This window comes from Aotus nancymaae, unplaced genomic scaffold (genome assembly GCF_030222135.1).
Source record: "Aotus nancymaae isolate 86718 unplaced genomic scaffold, 86718_ANA_hifiasm-v0.15.2.pri h1tg000067l, whole genome shotgun sequence".
Taxonomy (NCBI): Eukaryota; Metazoa; Chordata; class Mammalia; order Primates; family Aotidae; genus Aotus; species Aotus nancymaae.
In genome coordinates, this window is record NW_026988482.1 from 17,832,588 (window position 1) to 17,855,873 (window position 23,286).

Sequence of the window (23,286 nt, forward strand, 5' to 3'; positions counted from 1 at the left end):
GGTGTTTGTTTTTGAGATGGAGTTTCACTCTTGTTGCCCAGGCTAGAGTCCAATGGCGTGATCTCAGCTCACGGCAACCTCTGCCTCCCGGGTTCAAGCAATTCTCCTGCCTCAGCCTCCCGAGTAGCTGGGATTACAGTCATGTGCCACCAAGTCCGGCTAATTTTGTATTTTTAGTAGAGATGGGGTTTCTCCACGTTGGTTAGGCTGGTCTTGAACTCCTGACCTCATGTGATCCGCCCGCCTCAGCGTCCCAAAGTGCTGGGATTACAAGGGCGAGCCACCGCGCCTGGCCCTGGCTATTTTATTGTTTGTAGAACAGGGGTCTCACCATGTGCCCACGCAGGTCTCTAACTCCTGGAATCAAGCAATCCTCCCACCTTGGCCTCCCGAAGTGCTGGGATTACAGGCGTGAGCAACCAGGCTTGGCCTGGTAATAGAATTCTTGTAGGTTAAGCATCTAGTTAGGTGCTAGTTTGAGACAAGGTTCAAATTAAAGTTTTGTGTTGCACCAAAATGGTACCATATTATTCTGTTACTTTCCACGCTGCGCGTCCTACCATCACGCACCACTTCTTGACACCTGTCCTTACAGACCTCACAAATTTAGTAAGGGTGACATATTTAAATCATTCACACTGGTGGCATTTCTCAACAAGGAGGAGGAAACTAGCAAGCCGAGGGCAGAATCCAGGGTTCAGTAAATGAACCAGGTGATCAATTGCATCCCCTCTCCGAACTCCTTCACTTAGATCCAGCTACTCAGACCTTCACAAGCAAACCTGGAATATGCAAAATACGCAATTATCCTCATGGTTTATATACCCTACAAAACAGGGCCCTTCCTTTAAAAAAAAAAAAAAATGCATTTCCAAAGTTGAACCCATTCCCCTAACGTCAATTCTAAAGTAAAGAGAAAAACACGTATTTACACCGCCAAGGAATCTAAAGCGTGAATACGAGAAAACATCCCTCTCCTACAGTGCCTAACGGGCGCAGACCCCACCAGACCACTCCCCCGCCTCCAGGTTCTACCGCCCAGCCTTCCGGTCCGGCAGAGCCTCCCTAGTGTCTGTCCACTCTGAGGCCGAGGCTACGTGCTAGGCACAAGAGCTCCCTTCCTAGTGATCACAATTGGATTAGAAACAGGAAAACTGCAAGAAAAAAGGGCCCGCTCACAGCTCCGAAGATTAGGAGCACAGTGCCGCAACCACGCGCCAGCTCCTACCTCTCAGCTGGCCGCTCCGCGGCAGGACTGGTAATTCTACCGCCGCGCAGGGCCCCGCCCCGGGCCCGCGACGGTTCCGGGGCGTTCCTGCCGCGGGCGGCGCCTACCTCACCTCATCGCCGCTTGGCTCTCTTCTTCCCGAGCGAGGCCGCGGCCGCCCCGCGACACCGAAGCCATAGCTTTCAGGCCGCGCGGCCCTGTCTGCTGGCTCTACCCCCGCAGGCTCTGGCACGCCCTCTCTCCAGTCCCGGGCCCTTACCTAGGCGGCGAAGCCTCCACGGCCCACTACTCCTTCTCCTCAGCCTCCGCCACCGACCCAGCGCCGCGAAGACCGGAACTTCCTCCGCGCTGGGCCACCGCTTCCACAAAGGCGCGGCGTGCCGCGCCGCAGCCTTCAGCGCTGAGCCCGCCGGGAGATGAAGTACAGCTGCTGGTCCCGCCGACTCTACTCCCGCAGTGCTCCGCGCGCAGGAGGCTTGCCTTCTGGGGAGGGGCCTGGGAGCACGCTGCTCATCGCCACCCAATAAGAAGGTGCGCTTACCCGCCCCGCTTCGCGAGACCCGCTGGGGATTGTGGTTTGGCCTCTGCCGTGTAGCACCTGGTCCTCTTGTTCCTAACTCACAGTTGATCGAGGCTTACAGTTTTTTGGTGGCTTGGCCTTCCTGAGATTTGCTCCCTGCCAGCAGCTCGAGTACGGCCCTGGCCTGCCTAGCTCGAGGCCTCCTTATTGTCCGTTAGTGTGAGGGAAATGGCAAGGGAGCTTCTTCGGGACTAAGTTTAAGCCATCTCGAAAAGGGGCTGATGGCCATGCGCCCACAGAAGACCCTGGCTCCTGGCCATCCCAGCCCTTCTACCTGAAACCTGACGAAAGGTGCAAGAGAAAAACTTAGAGAATCAGTATGTCACGGAGGCTCGTCCCCTTTTCCTTTATCTCCATGCATTTGCCCATAATCTATTTTTTTTTCTTTGTTTTTAGAGATGAGGTCTCACTATGTTGCCCAAGATGGTCTCGAACTCCTGAACTCAAGTGATTTCCTCCCCCCCCCCCCCCGCCACCAGCTCTTTTTCCTTCTGATGAGTTTCCAAATTACGTATTTCCAGCTCAAGAATAGCCAACATGATGTTGCGGTGGCTCACGCCTGTAAACCCAGCACTTTGGGAGGCCAAGGCGGGTGGACCACCTGAGGTCAGGAGTTCAAGACCAACCTGGCTAACGTGGTAAAACCCCATCTCTACTAAAAATACAAAAATTGGGCCGGGCGCGGTAGCTCACGCCTGTAATCCCAGCACTTTGGGAGGCCAAGGCGGGCGGATCACGAGGTCAAGAGATCGAGACCATCCTGGTCAACATGGTGAAACCCCGTCTCTACTAAAAATACAAAAAATTAGCTGGTCACGGTGGTGCGTGCCTGTAATCCCAGCTACTCAGGAGGCTGAGGCAGGAGAATTGCCTGAACCCAGGAGGCGGAGGTTGCGGTGAGCCGAGATCGCGCCATTGCACTCCAGCCTGGGTAATAAGAGTGAAACTCCGTCTCAAAAAAAAAAAAAATTCAAAAATTAGCCGGGCATGGTGGCAGGTGCCTGTAATCCCAGCTGCTCGGATGGCTGAGGTGGAGAATCCCTTGAACCTGGGAGGTAGAGGTTGCAGTGCAGCTGAGATTGAGTCACTGCACTCCAGCCTGGGGGACAGAGCAAGACTCCATCTCAAAAATAAACAAACAAAAAACCTCATATGTGTTCAAAGTTCCACCCATAAAGGAAAAGCCACCTGGCTTCCACAGGTCTTGCTAGCTCTTGGGCAAAATATCTGGCCAAGAGTGACTTGTGTAAGGTTACAGAGGAGCTGGAAGGAAACTACAAGTCAGCAATCTAGCAAAAAATTAGGCAACACAGCTTTCAGTATGCAGCTTGTTTCCAGCATCTTCAAGCTAATGTTCCAACTGCCAGCTTCAAATTCTGAGATGTATTGTCTTTTTTTTTTCTTTCTTTCTTTTTTTTTTTTTTTTAAATAAGACGGGGTTTCACCATGTTGGTCAGGCTGGTCTTGAACTCCCGGTGATCCGCCCGCCTTGGTCTCTAAAGTGCTTGGATTACAGGCATGAGCCACCACGCCCGGCCAAGTGTCAGGCACCTCAGGTGTATTGTCTACATTGTTGAAAGACTTGCTGGTCTTGGCCACCTAGTGTTCCTTCCTGTCAGTGGGCCCTTAGGGAAGGTAACCTGATTTTATAGCCTAAATTCAACATCATGGGATCAAAAAAGTCTGCTGCAAGAAAAGCCAATTAAGCATTCAAAAATAAGGCAGGCTTAGGCTGAGCGCAGTGGCTCACTCCTGTAATTCCAGCACTTCGGGAGGCTGAGGCAGGTGAATCATGAAGTCACGAGTTCAAGACTGGCCTGGCCAACATGGTGAAACCCCGTCTCTACTAAAAATACAAAAATTAGTAGAATGTGGTGACACATGCCTATAATCCCAGCTACTCAGGAGGCTGAGTCAGGAGAATTGCTTGAACCCAGGAGGCGAAGGTTGCAGTGAGCCAAGATCGCACCACTGCGCTCCAGCCTGGGCAACTGAGCGAAACTCTGTCTCGAAATAAATAAATAAATAATAAATAAATAAAGCAGGCTTTATCTGTAGAGAAAGGAAGTTGTTGAGTTGCATAGTCTTTAAAGTTACCTTCCCACTTTTTAGGCATTTTCTTGGGAAGTTATTCCTTCATTCAAGAACTATACGAAGGGCCAGGTGCAGTGGCTCACAACTGTAAGCCCAGCACTTTGGGAGGCTGAGGCCCAAGGATTGCTTGAGCCCAGGAGTTTAAGACCAGCCTAGGCAATATGACAAAACCCCATCTCTACAAAAAAATACAAAAATTAGCTGGGTGTGGTGGCATGCCCCTGTAGTCTCAGCTACTTGGGAGACTGAAGTGAGAAGATTGCTTGAGCTCAGAAGGTTGAGGCTGCAGTGACCCATGATTGCACCACTGCACTCCAGCCTGGGTGACAGAACAAGACGCTGTCACCAACAACCAAAAAGGACTATATGAAGGTCTGCTGTATGACACATGCTGTATCAGATGCTGGAGATACAAGAATTAACAAAGTTGATAAGCTGCTGCCCTACTGGTGATGGAGGTGAGGGCTGTTTTTGAAGACAGACAATAAACTAAACAAGATATACAATCTCTTGGCTGGGTATGGTGGCTCATGCCTGTAATCCCAGCACTTTGGAGGCCAAGGCAGGCAGATCACAAGGTCAGGATTTCGAGACCAGACTGGCCAACATGGTGAAACCCCATCTCTACTAAATATACAAAAATTAGCTGCACGTGGTGGCATGCACCTCTAATCCCAGTTACTCAGGAGGCTGAGGCAGAATTGCTGGAACCCAGGAAGCAGAGGTTGCAGTCAGCCGAGATCGCCCCACTGCACTCCAGCTATGGGTAACAGAGCAAGATTCCATCTAGGAAAGAAAAAAAAAAAAAAGGCCAGGCACGGTGGCCTCACACCTGTAATCCCAGCACTTCAGGAGGCTGAGCTGGGCAGATCACAAGATCAAGAGATTGAGACCATCCTGGCCAACATGGTGAAACCCTGCCTCTACTAAAAATACAAAAATTAGTTGGGCATAGTAGCGCACACCTGTGATCTCAGCTATTCCGGAGGCTGAAGCAGGATAAATCACTTGAACCCAGAAGAAAGTTGCAGTGAACTGAGATGGCACCACTGCACTCCAGCCTGGCAACAGAGTGAGACACTGTCTCAAAATAAATAAATAAGTAAATAAATAAATACAGTCTCTCTGGTGGTTGTAATGCTATGGAGAAAAATAAGGGAGTGAAGGAGAGTAGGGAGTTCTGGGGGGAAGTTGTAACTTTCAAGCAGTGAGGGAAGGCTTCACTGAGATCTTGGAATAAAGACCCAAAGAAGATTAGGAACCAAGCCATTAGGATACATGGCGAAAGAATGTTCTGGACAGAAAGAACAACAAGGATAGCCGGGTGCGGTGGCTCACACCTATATACCTGTAATCCTAGCACTTTGGGAGGCTGAGATGGGTGGATCACGAGGTCAGGAGTTGAAGACCAGCCTGGCCAAGATAGTGAAACCCCGTCTCTACTAAAAATACAGAAAAAATTAACATGGCATGGTAGCGAGTGCCTGTAATCCCAGCTACTCAGGAGGCTGAGGCAGAGAATTGCTTGAACCCAGGAGGCGGAGGTTGCAGTGAGCCAAGATCGCACCACTGCACTCCAGCCTGGGTGACACAGCGAGAATACATCTCAAAATAATAATAATAATGATAAAATAACAGCAAGGGCAAAGGCCCTGAGGTGTGGGCCTGACCAGAATTTTTAAAGATCAGTAAGGAGTCTGGAACAGAATTGTTTTGGGAGAAGTGGGATGAGTTCAGAAAGGTATGAAGGTTGCAGTGCAGTGGCACAATCATAGCTCACTACAGCCTCAAACTCCTGGATTCAAACAATGTGGCTGGATTATTGCAGCAACCTCCCAACCAGCTGTCCTGCTTCTCCCCTTTCCCACTTTCAGTCTGTTTTCCACACAGTAACCAGAGGAATCCTGTTAACATGGAAGTCAGGTTATGATGTCTCTGTTCAGAGCCCACTAACAACTTTCTGTCTCCCTCCTTACAGAAACCAAATTCATTTCAGCAGCCTACAAGGTGCAGGAGGAGCCACAATCATGCCACTGTACTCCAGCCTAAGCAAGAGAGCAAGACCCCATCTGAAGAAAAAAAAAGAAATCCAACCACAGGATGGTGCTTGCAGCAGTGTGGCCACAGTAGAAACAGGAGACAGACATATTGGACTGGAATAAAGGAAGAAAGGGAAGAATATGGGAGGAACAGTTTTGGTAGGAAGAGCAGGAACTCAGTTTTGGGTAGGTTAAGTTTTCTGATACCTAGTAGACAGGTGAGATGTGGAGCTGGAAGTTGGTTACATCAGTCTGGAGTTCAGAATAAAGATTAGGACTAGAGATACAAATCTGGGAGGTATCAGCATGTTGCTAATATCTAAAGCCATAGGCCTGGATGAGATAACCAAGGGAGTAAGGGAAGATAGAAAAGCAAAGTTTAAGCCTTGAGCACCGAGGCTATACCAGTGCTAACAGTTTTCAGGAAAGAGGAGGAACAGAACTATGGATATTTTAGCTGGGTGTAGTGGCTCATGTCTGTAATCCCAGCACTTTAGGAGGCCAAGCTGGGTGATCACCTGAGTTCAGGAGTTCAAGACCAGCCTGGCCAACATGGTGAAACCTAGTCTCTACTAAAAATGCAAAAATTAGCCAGGTGTGGTGGTGAGTGCCTGTAATCTCAGCTACTCAGGAGGCTGAGGCAGGAGAATTGCTTGAACCTGGAAGGTGGAGTTTTCAGTGAGCCGAGATCACGCCACTGCACTCCAGTCTGGGCAACAGAGTGAGACTCTGTTTCCAAAAAAAAAACTATGGGTATTTTGACTTTGCTTCTCAAACTAGGCCTTTATTGGTAGGTCTTTCACTTATTAGATAATACTTTATCCTCTAAGGAGGTGTACGATATTAAGGAACTAATTATTACTGGTTAAGGCCCAATCTCCTTGGGTAATAATCATTGTTATGCTTTATCACACTATGTGCCTGGCATGGTCCTGGCACTTCATCTATGATTTCATTTTATCCTTATAACTATATATTATCCCCTTTTTTATTTTTCATTATTTTTATTTTTTAAAGATGGAGTCTCACTCTTTCTCCAGGCTGGAGTGCAGTGATGCAATCTTGGCTCACTGCAACCTCCGCCTCCCAGATTCAAGTGATTCTTCTGCCTCAGCTTCCCTAGTAGTTGAGACTACAGGCATGCGCCCCATGCACAGCTAATTTTTGTATTTTTAGTAGAGATGGGGTTTCACCATGTTGGCCAGGATGGTCTTGATCTCTTGACCTTGTGATCCACCCGCCTCAGCCTTCCAAAGTGCTGGTATTACAGGCATGAGCTGCCGCGCCCAGCCAATATTATCCCCTTTTATAGTTAAGGAAACCGGAGCCCAGAAAGGTTAAATAACTTGCCACAGCTGAAAAGTGGAAGCTGAAGGCATTCCAACTGAGGTCAGTCCTACCAACAAGGCTCATGCTCCTGACTCCTTTTCATTAAGGTGATTATTGAGGATTTTTCTTAATGTGTTTATTGAAGATTTTCAGAGGAAGCATCTGGATTTGTTTTTTTTTTCCACTTGTGTACATGGGCTTATAGCACTTGTAAAGTTCTTTTTCACTGGCTAAGACTGAGAAGAGCTGTGTAGAAGTGCTGGCCCAGAACAGCACCTTCACCTGGAATGGTAGTAGAGTCCAATGAGGTAGATGTGTTCACTTTCAGCAGCTGAATCTTCACAGAAGAAAATGAGGTTAAGAGAAAACTAGGCTGGGCGTGGTGGCTCACACCTGTAGAAGCACTTTGGGAGGCTGAGGTGGCGGTCACCTGAGGTCAGGAGTTTGAGACCAGCTTGGGCAACATGGTGAAACCCCATTTCTACTAAAAATACAAAAAATTAGTCAGGTGTGGTTATCAGCTACTAAGGAGCTGTAATCTCAGCTACTAGGGAGGCTGAGGCAGGAGAACTGCATGAACCCAGGAGGCAGAGGTTACAGTGAGCCAGGATTGTGCCATTGCACTCCAGTCTGGGCAACAAGAGCGAAACTCCATCTCAAGAAAAAAAAAGGCCGGGCACAGTGGCTCATGCCTGTAATCCCAGCACTTTGGGAGGCCAAGGTGGGTGGGTCACCTGAGGTTGGAAGTTTGAGACCAGCCTGACCAACATGGAGAAATCCCATCTCTACTAAAAATACAAAATTAACCGAGCATGGTGGCACATGACTGTAATCCCAGCTACTATGGAGGCTGAAGCAGGAGAATCGCTTGAACCCAGGAAGTGGAGGTTGCGGTGAGCCAAGATTTCACCATTGCACTCCAGCCTGGGCAACAAGAACAAAACTCAGTCTCAAAAAAAAAAAAGAGAGAGAGAGATTGTCCTGTCTATTGTTTCCTGTTGCTTTGGTCTCATGTGGGGCTATGGGTCTTCAGCATCCAATGTAGGGACTTGGGTATGGTGACTTGTGCCTGTAGTCCCAACTACTCATGAGGCCAAGATGGAAGGACTGCTTGAGTCCAGGAGTTTGAGTCCAGCCTGTGCAACACAGCGAAACCCCATCTCTAAAATAAAATAAAATAAAATAAAATATTAAAAGCAGGGACTTGATCAAATGTAAGAATTTACATTCTTACATACTTGATCAAATGTAAGAATTTACAAGAGGCCGTGCGTGGTGGCTCATGCCTGTTATCCTAGTACTTTGGGAGGCTGAGGCAGGTGAATCACCTGAGGTCAGGAGTTCAAGACCAGCCTAACCTACATGGTGAAACACCGTCTCTACTAAAAATTAGCTGAGCGTGGTGATGCATGCCTATAATCCCAGCTACTTGGGAGGCTGAGGCAGGAGAATGGCTTGAACCCAGGAGGCAGAGGTTGCAGTGAGCTGAGATTGTACTCCAGCCCCTGGGCAACCAGAGCAAAACTCCATCTCAAAAAAAAAACAAAAACAAGGAACCAGGAGAGAAGAGACAGAAAACCAGGAAAGATTCAGTTGATACAAGACCATAGGTGAAATTTTCTAGTAGAGCAGGAGAACTGGCTGCCTTACCAAGTGATAAAGACAGGAAGAAAAACCTCTTCAAACATTCCAAGAAAGAACTGGCTATTCTTATTAGCTCAGAATACTTCACATTAGATATTTTGTATTTGTATAAGGGGGAAACTGTTGAAGATGGTGAAAGAGTCATTAAAAGATTTGCCTGGAGTCCCACAAGCAAGATAGCAAGAAGGCTGAGAACAGGTCCTAGCCTCAGAATATACTTTATTTTTTGTGTGTTGGGTTTGTTTGTTTGTTTGTTTGTTTGTTCATTGAGTCAGGGTCTTAACGCTCATCCAGGCTGTATCGCAGTGGCTCACTGCAGCCTCGACCTCCTGGGCCTAAGTGATCCTCCCTGTTCAGCCTCCTGAGTAGCTGGGCCCACAGGTGTGTGCCACCACACTGGACCAATTTTTAAATTTTTTGTAGAAATGGCATCTCCTTATGTTGCCCAGGCTGGTCTGGAACTTCTGGGCTCAAGCAATCCTCCTGCCTTGGCCTCCCAAAGTGTTGGGATTACAGGTGTGAGCCATTGTGCCTAGATTTTTTTTTTTTTTTTTTTTTTTAGAAGGAGTCTTGCTCTATTGCCCAAGCTGGAGTGCATTGGTGCAGTCTCGGCTCATTGTAACCTCCGCCTCCCGGGTTCAAGTGATTCTCCTGCCTCAGCCTCCCAAATAGCCAGGACTACATGCAGGTGCCACCATGCTCAGCTAATTTTTGTATTTTTAGTAGAGACAGGGTTTCATCGTGTTGGCCAGGATGATCTCGATCTCTTGACCTCATTATCCACCCGGCTAGGCCTCCCAACTGTTGGGATTATAGGCGTGAGCCACTGCACCCAGACTTTTTAATAAAAAATTATTATTTAAATTTATTTTTAAAGTTTTTAAAAATTTATTATTATTGAGACATAGTCTCAATATGTTGCCCAAGCTGGCCAGAAACTACTAGCTCAAGCCATCCTCCCACATCAGTCTCCTGAGTAACTGAGACTACACACCCAGCAAGGATTTACTTTGGCTACAACCTTGCACCACCTCAGGTTCTGAAATCTTCACTAAAGCTAGAAAAGAGAAGAAATATGGGGAAGAACAAGAAGTCTAATTGTTAAATTTGTGCCAGTTCCAGTTAGTCTTCATTACTGCCGTTGTGAAGATAACATGCTAGGTCTGTGAAAATCACAAGCCCAGACAAAACAAAAAGCTGAGGCTTTGAGAAGCTCCTAACCTGGAGAGGAAAGGGAGGTGCATGTTGTTTGTGGCAAAGTCCAAGGTTCAAAGCAGCATTAGAGCCATTGTAGGATTGACATTTGTTATTAGTTCAAAACATCAAGATTTATTTCTTTGCAATTCCAATCAGCAAAAAGTGTCCTATAGGAAAATGTTGTCCCAATATTCAAATATGAATCAATAGGTGGCTGGGCATGGTGGCTCCCACCTGTAATCCCAGAACTTTGGGAGGCCGAGGTAGGTAGATCACGAGGTCAGGAGTTCGAGACCAGCCTGATCAACATGGTGAAACCCCATCTATACTAAAAATACAAAAATTAGGCCAGGTGTGGTGGCTCACGCCTGTAATCCAAGCACTTTGGAGGCCAAGGTGGGAGGATCACCTGAGGTTGGAGTTCAAGACCAGCCTAACATGGTGAAACCCCATCTTTAAAAAAAAAAAAAAAATTAGCCAGGTGTGGTGGTGCCCACCTGTAATCCCAGCTACTCAGAAGGCTGATGCAGGAGAATCGCTTGAACCCAGGAGGCAAAGTTTGCAGTGAGCCAAGATCACGGCACTGAACTCCAGCTTGGGTGACAAAGCAAGACTCAGTCTCAAAAAAAAAAAAAAAAAATTTGGCTGAGCATGGTGGCTCATGCCTCTAATCTAGCACTTTTTGAGGCTGAGGCAGATGGATCACCTGAGGTCAGGAGTTCAAGACCAGCCTGGCCACCATGATGAAACCCTATCTCTACTACGAATACAAAAATTAGCTGGGCGTGGTGGGGCACACCTGTAATCCCAGCTACTCAGCAGGCTAAGCCATGAGTATCGCTTGAACCTGGGAGGCAGAAGTTATAGTGTACTGAGATCATGCCACTGCACTCTAGCTTGGATGACAGAGCGAGACTCTGTCTCAACAAAAACAACAAAAGTTAAGAAATGGCAGGGTGCTGTGGCTCACGCCTGTAATCCCAGCACTTTGGGAGAACGAGGCAGGTGGATCACCTGAGGCCGGGAGTTTGAGACCAGCCTGACCAACATGGAGAAACCCTGTCTCTACTTGAATACAAAATTAGATGGGCATGGTGGTGCATGTCTGTAATCCTAGCTACTCAGGAGGCTGAGGCAGGAGAAACGCTTGAACCCAGGAGACGGAGGTTGTGGTGAGCCGAGATTTATTTATTTATTTTGCTCTTGTTGCCCTGCCTGGGCAACAAGAGCAAAACTCTGTCTCAAAAGAAAAAATTAATATGGGGTTGTGGGTAACATCCCCCCAGGGCACCGAGGAAGGAGAACTGTGCAGAACCTAGGCACAATTAGTGCCTCTCAAAGTTCTAAGATTACAGGCATGAAACCACTGCACACAGCCAATGGTTTTTTTTTCATGAACTGCAAACATGATGGTTTTAAGCATACTCACAATAATTTCTATTCTAAGTGCCAATAAGAAATTCTCTACTTCAGTGATATTTATCAGGCTCTGATTATGACAATAGATTAAGTTACAATAGATTGATTCTGGCCGGGTGCAGTGGATCATGCTTGTAATCCCAGCACTTTGGGAGACCGAGGCAGGAGGATCACTTGAGGCCAGGAGTTTGAAACTAGCCTAGGCAACATAGCGAGGCCTCGAGTCTACTAAAAAAACATTAGCTGGGTCTAGTGACATGCACCTGTAGTCCCAGCTACCTGGGAGGCTGAGGTGGGAGGATCACCTGAGCCCAGGAAGTTGAGGCTGCAGTGAGCCATGATCGTCCCAGTGCACTCAAGCCTGGGTGACAGAGTGAGCCCCTGTCATGAAAATAAATAAATAGGCCAAATGTGGTGGCTCACACCTGTAATCCCAGCCCTTTGAGAAACTGAGGCAGGTGGATCACTTGAGGCCAGGAGTTCAAGACCAGCCTTGCCAACATGGCAAAACCCCGTTGACTAAAAATTGAAAAAAAATTCTAATAAAAAAATTAGCCAGGCAGTGTGGCCCAGCCTTTAGTCCCAGCTACTCGGGAGACAAGATCCCTAAGGAATTCATCTCTGCCTTCTCTCTCTCTGCCTCTCAGCTCCAACTTCTGCTGCAAATTCCCTCCTTCTCTCCCTCATCTCTGCTTCAGGATTGCTGTGGGGTGCTGGGGGCATAAGAGGATTGACCTCCTCTTTTGGTCAGGGGTTTCCCCAAGACTCCGTGAGCTCGGCAGGCATGGAGGTGGTGGGGAGGGCATGTGATTCTCCTGCAGCTAGGCCTCCAGAGGGACTGTAGGGGGTGGCAGACCAGTGGGCTTGTGCTGTGAAAGATGTGTTCCTTCCTCAACCACAGTTCCAGAACTACAACTGAGACAGGCTGCCTGTCACTCCTGTGCTCCCCTCAGATATGATAAGTTGCCTGGAAGCTCTAGTTTGAATGCCAAAATGTTGGGATTTTCAGGATATTGATATACAAGGTGGGCAGAGAAGTACTGGGAAGAGGGTGGTCCCTGGCTAGGGCTCCAGGCCCAGGCCTGTGCCCACGGATCTAGGTGAGGACAGGCACTCCTGCCTTCATGCCCAAATGTTGCATTTAAGACCACCCTGGTCTGCCATGCCTCCATCCTGTGCCTATGAAAACCCCTGAGACCCTAGTGGGCAGACACACATGTGGAGAGGTCATCCAGGGGAACACGCCGGCGGAAGAGCACACTGACAGACACTGGCACGCTGCAGGCCATTGACCTGTAGAACTAGGCAGAGTTTGTCTGGGGCAGTCAGAGTAGAGCCTGGGCTGCCAAGCAGCCTGACTCCAGGGAAAAACCGTCTCCCCTCTGGCTCCCCCATCTGCTGAAAGCTGTTTCCACTCAATGAAACCTCGCACTCATTCTCGAAGCCCAAGTATGATCCAATTTTTCCTGTACACCAAGGAAAGAACCCTGGGATACAGAACACTTTCTGTCCTTGTGATAAGGCGGGGGATCTAATTGAGCTGACTAACGCGAGCCGCCTACAGACGCTAAATTAAAAGAGCACCCTCTAACAACACGCCCACAGGGGCTTCAGCTGTAAACATTCACCCTTAGACACTGCTGTGGGGTTGGAGCGCCACAGCCTGCCCATCTGTGTGCAACTCCTTGAGGTTTGAGCTGCAGGGCACTGAAGAAGCCACAGCCCCATCGCATGCCCTGCGAGGGGGACAAGGGAACTTTCCTCATATCAGTATATTAAAGGTCTATGTGTATTTGCATTTTTAACATAACTAACGTTTCCTCAGTACCTTTCGGAGAAGGGTATTTGAAAAAGGTATAATAATAATTTCCAGAAATGTGGGGCCAAAGGTTTTGTCTCTCTCTTCAGGAACATTTATTTCACTTTCTTCATTTTATTTATTTTTTAAATGTTAATTTTTTTTCTTGAGACAGAGTCCCACTCTGTTGCCCAGGCTGGAGTGCAGTGGCATGATCTCAGCTCACTGCAACCTCTGTCTCCCGGGTTCAAGCGATTCTCGTGACTCAGCCTCCCAAGTACCTGAGATTACAGGTACACGCCACTATGCCTGGCTAATTTTTGTATTTTTAGTAGAGACAGGGTTTCACCATCTTGGCCGGGCTGGTCTCAAACTCCCAACCTCAGGTGATCCACCCAACTCAACTTCCCAAAGTGTTGGGATTATAGACATGAGCCACTGCACCTGGCTATTTTCCTCATTTTAAAATTTTGAATAATTTCACATTTATAGAAAAGTTAAAAGAAAGTACAGTTTACCAACTGGTAATATTTTTGCTTTAACTCTCTCTTTTGAGCCATTTAAAGGTAGGTTACATAAACTATAAATATTATGAAAGTTGAACCCTAAGTACTTGAGCATACATTTTTCTAAAAACAAGAGCAGTTCTGGCACAGTGGCTCATGCTTGTAATCCCAACAGATTGGAAAGCTAGGAGGGAGGATCGACTGAGCCCAGAAGTTTGAGACCAGCATGGGTGACATACTGAGACCCCTGGGATCAAGCAATTGTCCCACCTCAGCTTCTTGAGTAGCTAGAACCACAGGCATGTGCCACCTTGACAGCTAATTTTTTGATCTTTTGTATAGACAAGGTCTCTACAGAAACATTTTTTAAAGAGGGTAATTTCTCATAAAACCACAGCCTCACTATCATACCTAAAAAATAATCTGATAATATCATCTGCACATCTGAAAACACATCACTTAGTATGCATAAAAAATTTTTAATGGTCCATTTTCAAGGCATGATAAATCTAAGCACTGGCAGCCAGCCTGTGGCTGTAACAAACTGCACGACTTATGCACCTTGAAGGTCACGAGAAGTGAACAGAATGTAGAGGAGGGGTCAGTTCATAAAAGGGAAGAAAGTTTCGTTACTGGGAAATCAAAACTTAAGTGGGAAAGAGACCAGGATATAACCTTATAAGGGGGAAAATGAAAGTTAGACAAGTCCGGGAAGATTGTAACCCCATAGTACTTGACCAATGAGGAACTGCGGGAGGGACTGGTATGCTAGGAGATAAATTACCCGCTGTAGCTACCCCAGGTGTGCCTGCCTACCAGACACCCAATCTTGCAAGACTATCATTAAAAGTCTTGCTTCTGCTGTTCTTCGTGTCTCTGAGTCCATTCTTTGGGTTTAGACGGGTAAATGCGTGTTTCTTACAAACCTGGGGGCTCATCTAGGATCTCTGTGCCTGTGTGGAGTGGGACTCTGGCCGAGAGGGGAGATACATCCCACCTGATTTAAGTGGCCACTCTGTCTGGGCGTCCTGGCTCCCCACAGAGGCCATAGACAAACCCAAGACTGTTATTCAGGAGGCAGCAGAGGTGACACAGGGAGAAAAGCAGGCACTGTGGCAACGAGGCAACCCTGTACGTGAGCCAAGGCAGGGAAATCAAACTATAAGTACTGCCTTGGTGGCTGGGCATTTTCAGAGATTGAGTGTGTGTGACTGAGATGTATCCTAGATACAAGGCGCGTGTGGAGTCTCAATCCATGGTTCCATTATCCCACAATGGAAATGGCCAGAGATGGATGAAGCAGTTCTCGGAGTATGCAAGAAACCTCCAGTAGGACAGGAACATGACCCAGATATGCACTCAAAGGAGAAATGGTGGGAGGGGTGAGGCGGAGGTTAAGATGGAGTCTGTCTGACTCTCAGCAAAATGGAGTCTGTCTGGCTAACACAGGGTAGGTTAGCACAGGAATACAAAATGATACAGTGAGTTTGGAAGACAGTTGGGCAGTGTCTTGCCAAACTACACATACATTTACCATATGATCCAGCAATCATGCTCCTTGGTATTTACCCAAAGGAGATGAAAGTCTATATGCACACACAAAAACACTGCATAAAGGTGTTTATGGCAACTTTATTCATTATTGCCAAAAACTTGGAAGCAAACAAGATTCCTTCAGTGGGTGAATGAATAAACTGTAGTATTAAATAAAATGAATAAACTGTAGAATAAACAATGGAATATTTTTGAGTGCTAAAAAGAGCTATCAAGCCACAAAAAGACATGGAGAAAACTTTTGTGGGTTTTTTGTTTGTTTGTTTGAGATGGAGTCTCGCTCTTGTCACCCAGGCTGGAGTGCAATGGCATGACCTTGGCTCACTGCAACCTCTGCCTTCTGTGTTCAAGTGATTCTCCTGCCTCAGCCTCCCAAGTAGCTGGGATTATAGGTACCCGCCACTATGCCTGGCTAAGTTTTGTATTTTTTAGTAGAGATGGGGTTTCACCATGTTGGCCAGGCTGGTCTTGAACTCCTGACCTAAGATGATCCCGCCTCAGCCTCCCAAAGTACTAGGATTACAGGCGTGAGCCACTGCAACTGGCCAACATGGAGGAAACTTTAATGCCTATTTCTTAGTAAAAGAAGCTAATCTGAAAAGGCTGCATACTATATGATGCCAACTATATGACATTCTGGAAAAGGTAAAACTATGGAGATAGTAAAAAGACCCGTGGCTGCCAAGAGTTTAGAGAGAGGGAGGGCTGCATAGGCACAGTACAGAGGACTTTTAGTGCAGTGAAACAATCCTGTATGATAGTTCAATGGTGGATACATGTCACTATACATTTGTCAAAATCCATAGTACATAACAACACCAAGAGTCAATCTCAACATAAACTATAGAGTTTGGATGATAATGTGTCAATGTCGCTTCATGGATTCTAACAAATGTACCACTGTGGTGGGAGATGTTGATAATAGGGAAGCTGTGTCTCTGAGGGGCAGGGGATATATGGGAACTCTCTGTATTTTCCACCCACTTAGCTGTGAACCTAAAACTGTTCTAAACAATAAAATTTGGCCAGGCATGGTGGCTGACGTCTGTAATCCAGCACTTTGGGAGGCCGAGGCGGGTGGATCACCTGAGATCAGGAGTTCAAGACCAGCCTAGACAACATGGTTTTTGGCCCATCATGGACAGTTTTGAATAATTAAGAGGTTTGGCCTGGTTTTTTGAAGGCTAATATGCACATTAAAAAGTGCTTCCTTTTCCATTCATCTACTGAGTTATTGGGGTTCCAATGACAGTTGTCTACGAGAACTGCTTCTCTGCCTAGTGGGAACAGAGTTTCCATTTTTTCTTCACCTTCCCTATCTCCTTTTTTTTCTCTTTGGTCTGCTATAGCAGACATGTTGCTCATCTCCGTATTTTTTTGCTGCCTGAAGAACTGCCTGCTTTTCAGCTGCAGTGAGAGTCTGACTTAGGAGCAACATAACATCTTTCCATGTGAGGTCAAACATCTGAGTTAAACTTTGGAAACTTTCTATATACCTATCAGAGTCATCAGAAGATTGGCCTGTCTCCCTTTATTTGCTTAAGATCCTGTAATGAGAAGGGACCATGAACCTTCATAGCACCATTTCCATCAGGCATCTCCTGCAGAGGTAAGAGTGAAGCAGATAAAGTGGGTAATATTGAAGATGGTGGAGTTGGAGAAGCTGATGGTACAATTGGAAGGTGTAGGGTCCAGCCCTACAGGGTCCAGTGAGTCCCTCCCTGCTGGTGTGGAGACGAGAAACTGGAAATAAAAGACACAAGACACAAAGATAGAGAAAAGAGAGTTTGGGGCCCACACGTCCACTGCTTCCCAAAGCGCAGAGACCCGCAGTGCCCCGAGTGCCTGGACACTCTGACTTTTACTCAGTACAAAGCAGTGGGAAGGGCAGGTAGGATGAGGTAATGGTGCTCAGTGATAGGGTCAGGTAAATCATGGGTCTTGGAGACAGGGGGCTCAGGATTTCCAAGAAGCCAAGGCAAAGAGAAAACCTAAGGCGTCAGCACTTTTTTCATACTCGTCGAGAAATAGCAAGGTCATGAAGATTTATGTTATTATTGCTAATTCTCATAAGAAAAAGAGGAACCAGGTGCAGAAGCAGAACTTGAAATTAGCCATGGAACGTGACTGCTGAAGCACAGCACCACATAGAGACAATTAAGTCCCCGGATGTCTGCGGGCCTCCCTGACAGCCATCAGGCCCACCACAAGAGCTTGGAGAAGCAGAGTTTTCTCCTAACTCCTCCAGGGAAGGAGATGTCTCGGCCATCTTGGACATCTCCTTCCCTAGCTGGCTAAACATAGGGCGCTTTCACAGCACTGACACTGTTGCACAGCCAAGGTATCCTCCAGCAGCCCTTATGTAGGCATAACAGAAGGCTCAGAGCATCGTGCCTTAGGGTCACCTCTTTTCCAATGCCACTTCAGCCCCGTGCTTCTTCACCTGAGACTTATTAGTAAGATTAAAGATTATGCATATATTTGTGATTACATATGAATAGCTATGTGATTATATGTGATTATACATATAGGAATAACTATGTAACTATATCTCTAATTTGTTTCTAATTCTATATTTATATGAGAACAGGCTGAGGCTTCTGGTCCTTGCCTTGGCTCTTGTGGGGTTTCCCCCCAACAGGAAGGGGTTCTGGATGAGGGGGATTGTAAGGGTTGGGAAATTCAATAGCTGTCTGAGATTGTTTCTCTGGAGTCTGCTTTAGCTCTGGGGAATTATTCCCTGCAGGCTTGCCTGCCATGGCTGCTAAAATAACTGGGTCCATTGTACAAAGCTTGTAAAGGTCTGGGTTGTCTTTGTCTCGAAGGGCAAAGAAAGCCTGTACATATGGGACCTCGTAGACCATTTGCCCTTCCATCTGTAGAAAAGATCTAATTGTTGGATAATATTAAGATCAAGGTTCCTTTCAGCAGGTTTGTCAGTCCCTAAGATGGTAAGAAGGCCATGTCCTTGTGCAATAGAATATGAGGCCCTTTTTCTTCAAAGTCTCAAGGCTGAAGGAGTCCCAGTGCTACAGAATGCCCTTGAGAGGACTGCAGGTCAAACATGGTCTGTTACCCACCTAGAAAGAGAAGTGAGAAAAAGGCATCCTTTTGGTCTCCTTCCTTTCAGTGTGTGACCCAGGGTGGAGAAGAAGACAGTGGGAGTGTCCCCCACTACTGTTATACCGCCTTGGTTCCTGGATCCCAGCACCTTGTTAAATGCGGCACCCATGGTTGTAGGTGTGACCCTCCAAGCCATGGAACCAGAGAAACTAGAGGATGGGATTAGTCATGCATACCCGCACTGTCCTAGTTCTCTGTTTGTGATTCCCCTTTTATTTCCTAGACTTGTGTGATCTATATGCCTCCCTGAAAAAATGGATCTTGGGTAAGACTATGTAAAAGGAAAGGCTCCTTTAATGTATGGAATGTGCTAGATTGCCTGCTATTATGGCCCGTGCTAAAGGATTTATCCTTAGAAAATGGTTCTGGTTAACTTCTGGACTTAAAATCCTCTTACTAATTAAGTACTGTTTTTTTTTTTTTTTTTTGAGACGGAGTTTCGCTCGTTACCCAGGCTGGAGTGCAATGGCGCGATCTCGGCTCACCGCAACCTCCGCCTCCTGGGTTCAGGCAATTCTCCTGCCTCAGCCTCCCGAGTAGCTGGGATTACAGGCACACACCACCGTGCCCAGCTAATTTTTTGTATTTTTAGTAGAGACGGGGTTTCACCATGTTGACCAGGATGGTCTCGATCTCTTGACCTCGTGATCCACCCGCCTCGGCCTCCCAAAGTGCTGGGATTACAGGCTTGAGCCACCACGCCCTGCCTAAGCACTGTTTTAATTGGAGACAGAATATGTGCCTTAAAAGGACCTAAGTGCCTAATGAGAATTTTCCTGCGGATGAGACAGTATCAAGACTAAAATTGGACTGCAGAGGACATTTTACTCATAATTATTGGAGGTAGAATTTTCCCATTCACAGAAGCATCATAAAGAAAGGTGCAAAAGGCCAGGCACGGTGGCTCATGCCTGTAATCCCAGCACTTTGGGAGGCCAACGCGGGTGGATCACGAGGTCAGGAGATCAAGACCATCCTGGCCAACATGGCGAAACCCCATCTCTACTAAAAATATAAAAATTGGCCGGGCGTGGTGGTGGGTGCCTGTAATCCCAGCTACTTGGGAGGCTGAGGCAGGAGAATTATTTGAACCCTGGAGGTGGAGGCTGCAGTGAGCTGAGATCGTGCCACTGCACTCTAGCCTGGGTGACAGAGTGAGACTCTGTCTCAAAAAAAAAAAAGTGCAAGAAGGAAAACTTAGGAAGCTACAGTGGACCAACAATGAACAATGTGTCTATGGAGAGGATTTCTTTTTCCACGAGATGGCGCTGTTGGCTTAGAAATACCATGTGCTTGCTCGTGGAATAGTAGTGAGTGACCTCATTGTGGGGGAAAGGGGAGACCCTCTGTTCCTAGAAGATCCCAAGGGCAGTTTCCTGAGCTATATGCACGGTTACTACAGCACTTCCTGATCTTGCCTAACCCGATTACTTCTCTGGGCTGTAAAAATTCCCTCACATTTGACACACAGAGAGAATAAGAGACCTAGTGACTGCAGATAGAGACAGAAGGGAAATTTTGTGACAGGCTAGCTGGGAATCCTTTACCAACACCTGGGCGAGCTGTTGGAGGCTGAGTCCAGTCTAGAAGCCTTTGAATAACACAAGGGGGTGCACTGGCCAGAAATTCTCAATTGCTTCAGAACTTTTCCTGGCCTCACGGATGGTTAGATTTCCTCATGAAAGGAAGCTGGTTTGAAGGATGACCAACGTGCCCAATTACCCATAGATATTGGGGGATTCTCCATAGTCTCCCCAGTAAGCCTGACATCCAAGTCTTTAAGAATGAAAGCCACACTGTGTCTTTAACTGGCTGATGGATGCTTGTTATTGACTTGATTTGATTTTTAAATGGAGGGCAAGAGCCTTGGAATGAAAGGATAGATTTTGAGTCCGCTGCTCTACTCACTGCTCCATTGAATGTCGTACCTTGGGATTCCGGAGGAGCCCCCCAAAATGATATGGCTCCATTGTCTAGGAAAACCCCCAGTGTCCTTTGTCTCGTGCCAGGGTCCTTTGCCTCCAGCACTTTGGGAGGCTAAGGCAGGTGGATCACTTGAGCTCAGGAGTTTGAGACCAACCAGGCTAACATAGTGAAACCCCATTTCTACTAAAAATACAAAAACTAGCTGAGCATGGTGATATGGCTTCATTGTCTGGGAAACATCCAGGGTCCTTTGTCTTGTGTCGAGAAAATTAGCAACACAGACACAGGTGGAATGGATTAAGGAGCGGAAACTTTAATTGGCAAGAAGGAAGAGAACAGCTTCCTTGTACAGAAGGAGGAGGGCGCCTAACGGAAAAAACTCCTTTAGCAGAAAGCAGTCAGTTATATTGGCAGGCTTGAGGAGGCAGTGTCTTATTTGCATAGGGGCGAGGGGATTGGTTTGACCAGGCGTGTCATTCTTGTAGCCCACAAAAAAACTGGCCCTCCATGGCTGGGCATGGTGGTTCACACCTGTAATCCCAGCACTTTGGGAGGCCAAGGTGGGCAGATCATGAGGTCAGGAGTTCAAGACCAGTCTGACCAACATGGTGAAACCCTGTCTCTACTAAAAATACAAAAGCCGGGCATGGTGGTGCACACCTGTAATCCCAGCTACTCAAGAGGTTGAGGCAGGAGAATTGCTTGAACCCGGGAGGCAGAGGTTGCAGTGGGCTGAGATCATGCCACTGCATTCCAGCCTGGGTGACAGAGCAAGACTCTGACACACACACACACACACACACACACACACACAAACTGGCCCTCCCACTCTAACCTTTAATACCCATATGTGGCTACTTGGCTGGTCGTCATGATACCTGTACACGTGGCTTCTACCTGGCTGCCATGATATCTGCATACATGGCAACAAAGAAAAAGTAGCAGGAACTGCCATATTGGGTGAACCTGGCTCTTAGCCATCAGCATTTTCATATGCAAGCCTGTGGCTTCCATCAATACTTGCAGGTCTGGTTTTTCAGGCCACTTTCTGTTAGAAAAGAAATGTTTGGGGCAACTTCTTTTTATAAAAAGAAAAAGCATTACTAAGGACTCTTTTACCCTTTCTAGCTGCCTAAAATAAGTTTTTAATAACTCCTGTAATAGTGGTGGTATGCACCTGTAATCCCAGCTACTGGGGAGAGGGGGCGCACTGAGGCAGAAGAACTGCTTGAAACCCGGAGGCAGCGGTTTCAGTGAGCCCAGATTGCCCCACTGCACTCCAGCCTGGGCAACAGAGTGAGAGTCCATCTCAAAAAAAAAAAAAAAAAACGAATACAGATGAACAGCCAGTTTTAGAGATGCATAGGGGAAGGTATGCCGGGGTGGGGGCTGGGGGAGGTGGGGTGCTGTGGAGCTTCCACATCCTGTCTGTGGCATCACCCCACCAGCACTTCCTTGTATTCAGCAACCCAGAAGCTCATCAAACCTCATTGTCCAAGAGTTTTTTGGTTTTTTGTTTTGTTCTGTTTTGAGACAAAGTGTCACTCTGTTGCCCAGGCTGGAGTGCAGGGGTGTGATTTCAGCTCACTGCAACCTACACCTCCTGGGTTCAAGCAATTCTCCTGCCGAAGCCTCTCAAGTAGCTGGAACTACAGGCACCCACAACCACGCCTGGCTAATTTTTTGTATTTTTAGTAGAGACAAGGTTTCATCATGTTAGCCAAGATGGTCTCGATCTCCTGACCTTGTGATCCTCCCATCTTGGCCTCCCAAAGTGCTGGGATTACAGGTGTTAGCTACTGTGCCCTGCCTGACATTTTATGGAACTTAATCTCCAGCTCACTCATTCCATTTCCTAGAAGTTGGTGGGTGGAGCTGACAGTTCCAACCTGTGGTGACCAGCCTATCTGGAAGCTATTCTAGTTGCACCACCCTAAATCACCTCATTAGCATAAACTCATGTGTGATCAAAAGAGGCTCATTATGAATATCAAAAGACCCTCCTATCACTCAGGAAATTCCAAGGGTTTTAGGAGCTTTTTGACTGAAATGGGGAAAAGATCGAATATATTTCACATTATACTACAATATCACTGCTAGATTAATCTTTTTTTTTTTTTTTGAGGTGGAGTCTCGCTGTGTCACCCAGGCTGAAGTGCAGTGTGGTGCAGTCACAATCTAAACTCACTGCAACCTCGGTCTCCTGAGTTCAAGCCATTCTCCTACCTCAGCCTCCCAAGTAGCTGGGACTATAGGTATGTGCCACCATGCCTGGCTAATTTTTATATTTTTAGTAGAGATGGGGTTTCGCCATGTTGGCCAGGCTGGTCTCGAATTCCTGACCTCAAGTGATCTGCCCGACTTGGCCTCCCAAAGTGCTGGAATTACAGGTGTGAGCCACTGCACCTGGCCCTAGATTAATCTTGTAGAACCAACAGTTCACATCTGTCAAAACACCTACCAGGCTAGCTAGATGCATCTCCTCTCTTGTAATTCTTGTGTGCTGTGTCCCTGCTAGTAGGCTCCTTGAGGACAAGGATTTCACCTTACTTATTGCCAGTGCCTGGAATAGTGCTGCTCATTCATTCGTAGATTTTATCCATTCGGTTAATATTTGTGACGTTCGGTAAGTATTGAATAAGTGAATAAATTATTCAGTGAATGAATAAATACATGACATGGCTCTTACCAGTTTAAATGTTGTGGTTGTTTTCTTTTTCTTTATATGAATCTTTTGCTCAAAACATACCCACGCATTATTTCCAGAACACATCATTTACTTTGCCACCTCTGTGATTTTGCTCACACAATTTCTCCAGTTTGTAATACCTTTCACACTCTTCTCTGAT

The 23,286-nt window shown here is 46.9% G+C and overlaps 1 protein-coding gene across 1 annotated transcript in view; it reads right to left on the reverse strand.

The window, feature by feature from the left end:
• Nucleotides 1-1,581, reverse strand: part of LOC105731885 (sterol regulatory element-binding protein cleavage-activating protein) — a 141,304-nt gene extending 139,723 nt beyond the window's left edge. The window contains exon 1 of the mRNA XM_064366966.1: nucleotides 1,488-1,581. The gene's annotated coding sequence lies outside the window, so the exon portion shown is untranslated. The remainder of the gene's footprint in view (nucleotides 1-1,487) is intronic.
• Between the last annotated feature and the right edge of the window lie 21,705 nt (nucleotides 1,582-23,286).